This window comes from Talpa occidentalis, unplaced genomic scaffold (assembly GCF_014898055.3).
Source record: "Talpa occidentalis isolate TD23 unplaced genomic scaffold, MPIMG_talOcc4v2.1 talOcc4.9, whole genome shotgun sequence".
Classification (NCBI taxonomy): domain Eukaryota; kingdom Metazoa; phylum Chordata; class Mammalia; order Eulipotyphla; family Talpidae; genus Talpa; species Talpa occidentalis.
In genome coordinates, this window is record NW_023605305.1 from 15,746,573 (window position 1) to 15,756,347 (window position 9,775).

A 9,775-nucleotide genomic window follows, 5' to 3' on the forward strand; every position below is an offset into this window, starting at 1 on the left:
GTGTAGGCCAGAGGTACGGGGCGGGGTGGGGGGAGGTGTGTGAGAGAGGGTTCACCATGATTCACCAGTGTTGGGAGCAGAACAGGCAGATCTACTGAAATACACTACTGAGGGGAGTAGTGGGCAAGACAAGAGAGGTCTGCTGCGCCATGTGGGTTAGCTCCCTGGCCTGGGATCAAGCTCGTGCTGCAGTGGCTGTGGATAGCTTCATAGTGTTGCATCTCAAACCCTTGCACCACCAGGGAGGCTCAGGAGCAATATCTTTCTTAACTTGGCACCTGTCTTGCATGCAGCAGGTGATCAATAAATGCCTTGAGTTGAATGAAGTTGTCACTTTGAGTGCTGACACCCTGACCTCTGGGCTCTTTCTTCCCTATGGACCTTCCAGTCCACCAAGGGAGGGAAAGAAGGAAGAGGAGGTGGGGACATCCAGGTGGTGAGCCGGGTGAGAAAGGCTGCAGCAAGAGCCCAGGCATAGGCAGAAGCTGGCAGACTCCAACTTCTCTACGACCAGGGCTGGGCCTGGTAGGACAGGGTCTCAGAGCCCAATACCCCGCCTCATCCTGACACCTGGATTAAGTGACTTTTCAAGTAGTAAAACAACGTCTTGATTTGCAAGGAAGCAGAACCCAAGCCTGGCCTTGTCTGGTTGCTGAGCAGGAAGAAAGGGGAGTGTTTCCTCCTATTCTCCTTTCTGTCTAGGCAATACCTTGCAATTCTGAGCACATCAAATAAGGTAATGCTCGATTTTGCAAAGCCAGGTTAAGGTGACATTATCTCTAATCTTTGATTCAATTGCTGCTCCTGCCATTCTCCCTACTTAAAACTCTTCTCTGACTGCCTAGTACCCTCAGGATAAAGTGCCAGCTCCTAACCCAACCCATAAAGCCGTGAGTGGCCTGGTCCCTGCTTACCTCTTGGACTTTTGTCACTTCGCTCTCCCCTGCCTTTACTTCTTCTGGCCTTTTCTCAGTTCTTCCAACATACCTTGCCACTTCTTTCCTCTGGGCCTTCACACATACTATTTTCTCCGTCTTTCCCCCATCCCCTGATAATTTTGTTTTATGTTTAGTGCTTTTGGTGCCTAGGAAATCTTTGCCTGGCCCAAGATCATGGAAATATTCATACACGTTTTCTTCTACCTGCTCTAAAGTGTTAGCTTTCAAATTTAGGTCCACGATTCATCTTGAATTAATTTTTGTGTGGTGTGAGGTAGGGATTGAGAATCAGTCTCACTCTGTTAATTTCTATTCATCCTTTACAATTCAATTTATTCTTCGCCTCCTTCAAGAAGCCTGCCTTGATTACTCCAAGATCAATTGGGTCCTCCCACTCCATAGCCAATATCATCTTTTGCTTTATTGTCATACTTTTCACAATTAAATAATTATTTGTGTAACTAGTAGTTTAATGTCTCCTCTACTGCACTGTAGCTCTGTGAACTCAGTGTTCCTGACTAGCCCTCCCGACCTTTTTTTCTTTGACTGTCTAAATTGTTATTTGGTAGTAAGAATTTTACAAACATTATTTATTACTTACTGATAACTGTGGAGCTGGAGAGCATAGTACCTTTTCCAAGTTGCACACAGGAACCACCAGTCTTATGGTGGAGCTTATGGCCCTTGCCAACACCATGGTTCTTCAGCCTGCAGATGTCAGCCCAGGCCTCTCCCTATGCTGGTGGCTGGTTTAGTGATGCACTGCATGTCAGGATTCAGGCTTTCTTCTGATAGCTTTATGGAATGGATCCATGAGGGTAACCTCAAAAAATCTGTATATGGATTCTTCACCAACCCAGTAAGAATTCAGGCCTCTGAATTCAGGCCACAATGGCGTCCAGCTTGCTGCTCAGCAGCAGGTCAAAGGCTTCCAACAAACTTCAGCTGGTGAACACCCTGTGGACAGGCTGCCAGAGGTTGCACCCTTTGGAACTGGACCTTTGTGGCCACCATGGGACAACACACACACAAATCCAATGTATGACATAACCTTACTTGGCCTCGTATCCCAGGGTGCATGCTTTATCCTGCTGGGTGGGGCAGGGTGCCCTGGGGAGGGCTGACAGCTGGCAGGACAGCCATACAGCCTGCAGTGCACCCTGAGAAGAAAGCGCATCCCCTTCCCCCATAACACCCATCTGCTTGTGGCGGCCATTTTGGCTCACCTGATGGCGGCCGCCAAATGAAAGGAAAGAGCCCTCCTGACTATCTATTTTAACTAAAATGAACATTTAGAAAAGTGCACATATCGAAATGGACAGCTTGATGAATTTTCACAAACTGAACACACCATGTAACTGGTACCTGGGTCAAGATGTGGAATATTTTGATGTTGAATCTTTGCTGTACCGAGGAGCCCCCTTATGTCTCATCCACCCACGGCTGTATCTTTTTTCACCCTTTTATTCTCAGCACAGGGCCAGGAATTATTAAGCCCTCAAAAAAAAAAAAAAAAAGCCTTTGTTGAATAAATTAATTTGTTGATGATACTTAATTCTTTTACTTTTCTCCTATCTCCTCTTCTCCTTCTCTTTCCCTTTTCGGTGGAGAGGCTGTGGGACAAACAATTCTCTTTTAAAGAACTCGACATGGAATCCTATCTCAGCTCTAGCCCTAGCTCAGTGTGGCCTTGAGGAGACCCCTTCTGATTTCTGGGTCTCACTTTTCTTGCTTATGAAATGGGTAGGTCAAGGGAGTTTGGACTAATAACCTGTGGCTTTTGAGGAAGAATGAAACCCCCAGGTTCTGACAATACAATGTTGGGAACCACTTTGCGTTCCTACCTGAAAGCTAGGACCTGGAGGATTATAAATTTGGTTCAGGAAGAGCATCAGAAACCTGGACCTCAGAGTTAGAAGACCTGTGTTTGAGGCCTGCTCTGGTCTCTGGGTGACATAGGGGAATCTCCCTTCCCGCAACCCCCAGCCTCCCCAAGCCTCCTGGGTATCTTCACCTGCCAAGTGAGGGGTGGGTTGATCTCAAAAACTGGCAGAATAGTGAGCACCGAGGTTCGGTTCCTGGAGCAGAGGCAATGCTGACTCTGGGCTCCTCCCTGCCAGGCACTGGGGAGAGAGAGGGAAGCACAGGCTGTGATAACCGCCCAGGGGAAAGGAACTCATAGTCTGGCCAGGGGGACCCAGTGTTCAGCCAGGAACCAAATGGAAAATGGGCTGATGGTCCAAGTGATTCTCTATGTGTGGGGCTGAAGGGAGAGCAGCTAAGCAGCTAGAATGTTCCAAGTTGGGGTAGAGACCTGGGGTGGGGGGAGGGGTGGAGACAGAGATGGCTTCCTGGGGGAGAAGCCTTTGGAAATTGGCAGGGCAGCCCAGGGGCGCTTCCCAGAGATGGGAGGAGGCAGGAAGGAGGAAATTGGGTCCAGGTGACCACAGAGCAGTAACTTGGCCGGGGAGTAGGAGAGGCGGGGCTGGCGGGAGCTTGGGCAGCCACCCCACAGCTGGGCCTTGGAGGGGAAGAAGGGGGTGCTGCCGTGGCCTCGGTCCTGGGAAAGCGCCATCTTCTCAGGCCACAGGCTGGGAAGAAGGGCAGAGTTGTGAGCTCAGGCCAGGGGGCCACTCTCTGAGCCGCTCCCAGGGCCCTGCCCATCTATCTTAGGGGGAGCAGAACTGCAAGACAGAGAGTGAAGAACAGAGTCAAGCCCTGGCTCTTTTCAGAATGCCCTCCCTTCAGCCTGGAACACATTTCTGCCTCTTCCTGGCTTTACAACCAGGGGGCACTCAGAGCACCTCTGCTGTATCCCATTCTTCAGACAGATGACTGAGGCAGCCTGGTGGTTAGCCAGGTTCTGGAACTGAGTTGTAACCATGCTAATGGTAAAAAGTAGCGAAACCTAAGGTTAAGGGCTTAACTGCCCAGGTTCGACTTCCAACCCTGCCATACATGAACTGTGTGACTGTAAAGTGGGATAATTACATTACTGTGTCATAAGGCTGTGGTGAGGAATAAACAAGATAACAGATGCAGCTCACCCCTGCCTCAGAGGCCGTAGAACAGACTTTAGAGTTGCTCCTCCTCAAATCTGAGCCTTGCTTTCTCTTTAAAATGGTACTAGTAATCCCTGCCTTTCAGGGCATTTGTGAAGTAAGGACAAGCCAGTCTTACTAGTAAGAGTGTGCTAGAGGCCTCTCTCTTCTCCCTCTTTGTCTTACTACCTGTATGTTCAAGCTCGATCCATCCATCCCTGGCACACAGCGGCCCCTTGGCCACCCCTCAGGCCTAGGAATCTGCCCTGGCAATGGAGTTTGGACCAGGCAAAGGGTCCATCTGGGCCCTGGAAGTGAGCTTGAGGGATTCTAGGATCTGGGCACACAAGAGTGGTCTCCAAGTGGGTGGAGGTAGGCTCCAGAGAGAGCTTGGCTTCTTGGTCTCTCTGACTCCTCATTCTACAGGGAAGGGCCCAGTAGAGGAAGTTTAGAGTGGGCACTCTGAAATGGGGCTCCTGCCTCCTTGGTTGCCTGGGCTTAAGGGCCAAACTAGTTAAGAATAAATGCCAAAGCCCAGCAGAGCACATGGTAGACACTGAGAAATAGTAAGAATGGTTGCCATTATCTTCACATCAGCCCTGAAAAGCTGGCTCTATCAAGGCCATTTTGAAGATGAAGAAACTGAGACCCAGAGAAGTGAAGTCACTGGCTGGGGGGGCGTCAGACAGCTATAACCTGAGGGCAGACCTGGCAAAGCTAGCAAAGCTGAATCTGGCTGATTCTGAAGCGCCTTCCAGGCAAGGGATGGGAGTCCCAAGGTCATCAGCAGAAACTTGTTGGGGCTGGGCCAGGAGCCAGGTGCTGGACTTGGCATGGTGTCCATCCCAGAATGATAAGCAGACCCACTCAGGACACAGAGGTTTGATTTATCCCGTGAGCCCATCTCACGATGTTCTAGCCAAAGTCATTTGTTCATTCCACACGCATTTACACACCCCTCCTGTGTGTGGAGCCATAGGGGACCCTGGATGAATCAGACTCAGACACTACCCTCCAAGTGCCACTCGTCTGGCAGGGGAGGCAGATACAAAGCTCAAAAACCCTCTCCAAGGGCGAAGTGGACCAGGAACTGAGAATACAAACGGTGGCAGCCAATTGCCCGGGCTGGGATCCTGGCTCTGACCACCTTTGGAAACCGGATCAGTCCCTTAACCTTTCTGAGCCTCAGTTTCACATGAGAAAAATGGGAATGCTAGTGAGGTATTGTCTTACAAGATAGCCACTGAGTAATATCACGCCCCTGAAATGCTCACATAAATCTCGCACACAGGGGAAAGAAGCATTCCCGAGCATTAGCTCTCTGTAATTAAGTGTCATGGGGCCTCAAGGAGAAACTTACTGTTGTTGGAGAGGCTTCTTGGAAGAGGAGATATCTGTGCTGGGTCTTGTCGGGTGAAGAATTCACCCGGAAAAAGGAAAAAACAAAACAAAACAAAACAATTCACCTGGAGAAGTGGGGAGAGTATTCCAGGAGGAATGCACCACATGGACAAAAGCCCAGGGATGTGGAAGGATATGACCTGTCTGGGTGTGGCTGAGCAGAGTCAGCTGGGAGGAGTGATAGGAAATGAGGCTGGAAAGGCATTTTTAAGCACCTCACTGCTGCTGCTGCTGAATTAAGTTTGGACTTTTTTTTAAAGATTTATTTATTTATGCATACAAGAACTGGGGTACAGGCCAGAGGTGCAGGGGGTGACAGGATTCACCAGAGACAAAGTGGGGAACAGAACAGGCACACTGACCAAAGTGCACTGCTGAGGGGAACAGAACAGGTGAGACAGGAGAGGTCTGCTGCACCATGTGGGTCACCTCCCTGGCCGGGGATCGAACTCGTGCTGCAGTGGCTGCGAACAGCTTCATAGGTTGTGTCTTAATCCCTTGCACCACCAGAGAGACCCTTAAGTTTGGATTTTATTTATTTTTTTATTTTTCTTTATTTTTCTTTATTAATACCAGCACTGGGTACAGTCAGAAGCACGGGAGGGTGAGAGAATTCACCAGAGCCAGAGCGGGGAGCAGAGCAGGCAGAAGGACCGAAGTACACTGCTGAGGGGAGCAGTGGGTGGAGAGGTGGCAGGAGAGGTCTGCGTGCCATGTGGGACCCTCCTCCAGTGGCCGGGGAGCAGCCAGGGATCGAACCAGCGCTGCAGAGACTGCAGGCAGCCTCGCAACCCAGCGTTCAACAGCTGCGCCACTGGGAAGGCCCCCTTAAGTTTGGATTTTAAAGGACTGGGGACAGATCTGGATTTTAAGAGCTGGGAAGAGATGTGATTGTGCCTAGAAAAATGATTTTAGAAAAATGAACATGCTCCCCCTTGGGTCCAAGCCCCCCAGTAGCTCTCTGCTGGCTTGCAGCAGGTCACCTCTTATCCCTGCCCACCTGCTCTTTCCTCTGCAGGGGGATATTTCCCCCTCCCTTCACCTGACTAGGTCTTGGGGTAGCCACACTTTCTTCTGGAGATTCTCCTAGGCACCCCAGTCTTCCTTTTTTTTTTTTTTTTTTTAAATTTTTTTTTTTTTTTTTTTTTTTTTTTTTTTTTTTTAAATTTTTTTTTAATTTTTTTTTTTATAGAGGCATGTTATTTATTTTATTTATTTGTTTGTTTGTTTGTTTGTTTATACATGCACTGGGTACAGTCAGAAGCGCGGGAGGGTGAGAGAATTCACCAGAGCCAGAGCGGGGAGCAGAGCAGGCAGAAGGACCGAAGTACACTGCTGAGGGGAGCAGCGGGCGGCAGGAGAGGTCTGCGCGCCATGTGGGACCCTCCTCCGGTGGCTGGGGAGCAGCCGGGGATCGAACCGGCGCCGCAGAGATCGCGGGCAGCTTCGCAACTCAGCGCTCAACCGCTGCGCCACCGGGGAGGCCCACCCCAGTCTTCCTTGATCCTCGAGGACTCACCTGCATCCTCTCAACTGGACTCTGGCTGGGGGGATGGAACGGTGTGGTCCTGTTCACTGCTGTGAGCGCACGGCCCAGCAGAGCACCTGCACATACAGGGCCGCTCTCAATCCATGATCGGAAGGAAACCGTGGGAAGAATGGAGGAGCCCATTAGGGGGCAGGTGTGACAGTCAAAGTGGAAACGATGGCCTCTTCGGTGACAAGGAGGAGAGAGAAGACAGAGGGAACTGACAGGACATGGGGCTGATGTGAGGTGGGTGCAGGGGGAAGAGAATTGGAGATAGCTCAGAGGTTCTCCCCTTGGATCAGCCCCAATGCCTTTAACCAAGAGAGGAAGCACAGGTGGGGGTGGAGATGGGGAGGGAGAAGGACAGGGCAGCCCACTAGGGCTTGGTACCGGCTGTGCCTTTTCTCCCCATCTCCGCATCATTTGTCCCAATGAATGTGACTTTTAAAATGTTGCCTCCGCAGAGAAGCCATGCTGACACGCCAGGTGGACTGGCCCCCCGATAAATGATTCTCTCCCAACACCACCTCTCTATTTCCTTCTCAGTGCCCCTCATGATTGCAGTCGTGATCTGTCTGCTTACTTGTATTTTGTTGCTAGTGTACCTCCCTCGCTGGATGGGGTGTTCCAGGAAAGCAGGGATCTTGCTTGTTGTATTGAAGTAGGACAGCTGGTGGGTTCCCTGGCACACAGTAGGTTCTCAAAAAAAGATTTGTTGTATGAATGAATAAATAAATGGAAGTCTTGAATGCCCTGATAAGAAATTTGACTCTTCACCTCGAGGGGGGACAGGGAAAGTTCTGGAGAAAGGCAGCATCAGAATTCAGCTTGTGTTTTTAGAAAGCTCACCCCGTGTGGGGACTGCATGGAAGATCAATTGGGAAAGGAAGGCAGGGGGAGGAGTCACTGGGGCACATGAAGGCACAGTACCTGGGGCTAGGCCTGGATGCCCCCCCTGCCTGTGGGGGCCTAGGGCCCCCTCCCTGTTCTTCCCACCCCCAGCCAGGCCTGTTGTCTTCCAGCCCAGCGGCAGGCGGTGGGAAGAGCAGGGCTGGCAAAGCTGACACTCACTAATCACGGCCCTCACCCCGGAGCCGCACTGACTGTCTGGTCTCCATGGAGACACGGCAACCTCCGGCCACTTGTTAATGGCAGCTCAACAAGGCTGCAGCAACGGGGACGGGCCTGACCAGCGTGCCCCAGCCCTGCACCACCTGTCCCAGCTTGGGCCTCTGCAGCAAACCCCAGGGGCTTGCTGAGTTGGGGGACAGAACTAGAGGTCTGGTGGCTGGGCGGCTCCCCCCCACCCCTGCACAGCCCCGCCTCCCTTGGCACTGCCAAGCTGTTAGAGGGCAGAGGCAGCCTCTGCCCTGGCTGACTCCTCCGCAGGGCTGCTGGGAAGCTGAGCTCATGCAGGTCACCCAGGCAGGGCCAAAGGGCTGGAGGGGGATGGTGAGGAGAGTATGGGGGTGGAGGGGGCCTGCTTACATCCCACACAGAAGCAGAACAGAAGAGGGGAGGGTGCTCAGCCTGCCCTGACAACCCTCTGGTCTGCTAGCCTGAGGCAGGGACCCAATTGGGAACCATCTGTCCAGAACCTCTTCCTCAGTTTGCTGTCACTGCATCTGAAATCTGAAATGCCACCATTAGCGATTTACTCCTTGGGGAGGCAGTGTAGCAGAGCACAAAAACACTGGCTGTGCAGTGAGGAAGGCCTGGGTGGAAGGCCCGGTTCTCTCTACCTCTGAGCACTGATTTTCCCATCTGTGAAATGGGATAATAATTGCACCCTAACAGACAGACACCGGCGCATATGAAACTCCCAGGTTTACTCTGACTCCAAAAGTCTTTCTTCACCCCCCAGGCGAGCTTGAGAGCCTCCTTCATAGCAGCCAGGATTGATCCCACACCCCCCCACCCCATCTCCCTATAACTGTCTTCCCACAGCTGTCCTTCCCACAGATGACCCTGGAGGGGGATGGGCAGAATGAGCGTTAGGTGAGGTTTGGGGAATCAACCAAGGAGGTGGGTCGGGAGACAACCTCTTTCTGCCTTTCGTGTCCTTCTTCCTCCGGGTGTGCTAAGCCCCGATAGCACTGGTTGAAATTTCTGTTCCCTCTCTCATGCCTTTGTCCGTTTGTTTGTCCATCCATCCGTACTGCAGACACTGCGAGAGGCCCCAGAAGCAACGTCAGCCCACAGGTAAGGCAGGGGTCAGAGTCTAGGCCCCAGACCCTTGGGGCACACCCATGGTTGGCCAGGGACCTCGGCACAGCTGCCTCCACGCGGCGTCCTTGGTCATCCCTAGGCAACTATCCAAGCTGAAAGGGCCCTTGGAAAGCATCTGGTCTAGTCCAGTGCAGCCAGATGAAGGAACCAAGGCCCAGAGAGGACTGTGGCTTGCCCAAGACCCCACAGCAGCTCTGTTTTTTAGTTGACAATGTACCAATTATGTGGGCCTGCTTGGGAGGCGGCTTTTGGCTCTCTTGGACCTGCTGACAGCTGTGTTCCCAGTGGCAGCTGGAATGCTGGTGGGAGGCCTGTCTGGCCTTTGCACCCGGCCTCCCCAGGGTAGAACCAGGTGGCTCTGGTGGGGCTGGCTCAGGACCGGGGTGTGAGGGAGCCTCAGAGGGGCAGCCAGGGTCCCAGTGGGTGGTGTGGGGCGATGGGAAGATAAAGTGGGCAGTGCCGATTTTTGAGACTAGCTCAGAGGCCCTGAGCTCCTGCCCCAGCTCTGCTACTTACTCGCTGGGTAACCTTGAAAACACCATTTGACCACTCTGAACCTTTGTTTTCTTTCCTGTAAGGTGGTCCTACCTTTGCAGAGCCATTTTACATAATGAAAACATTTTATCAATGGTTACAAC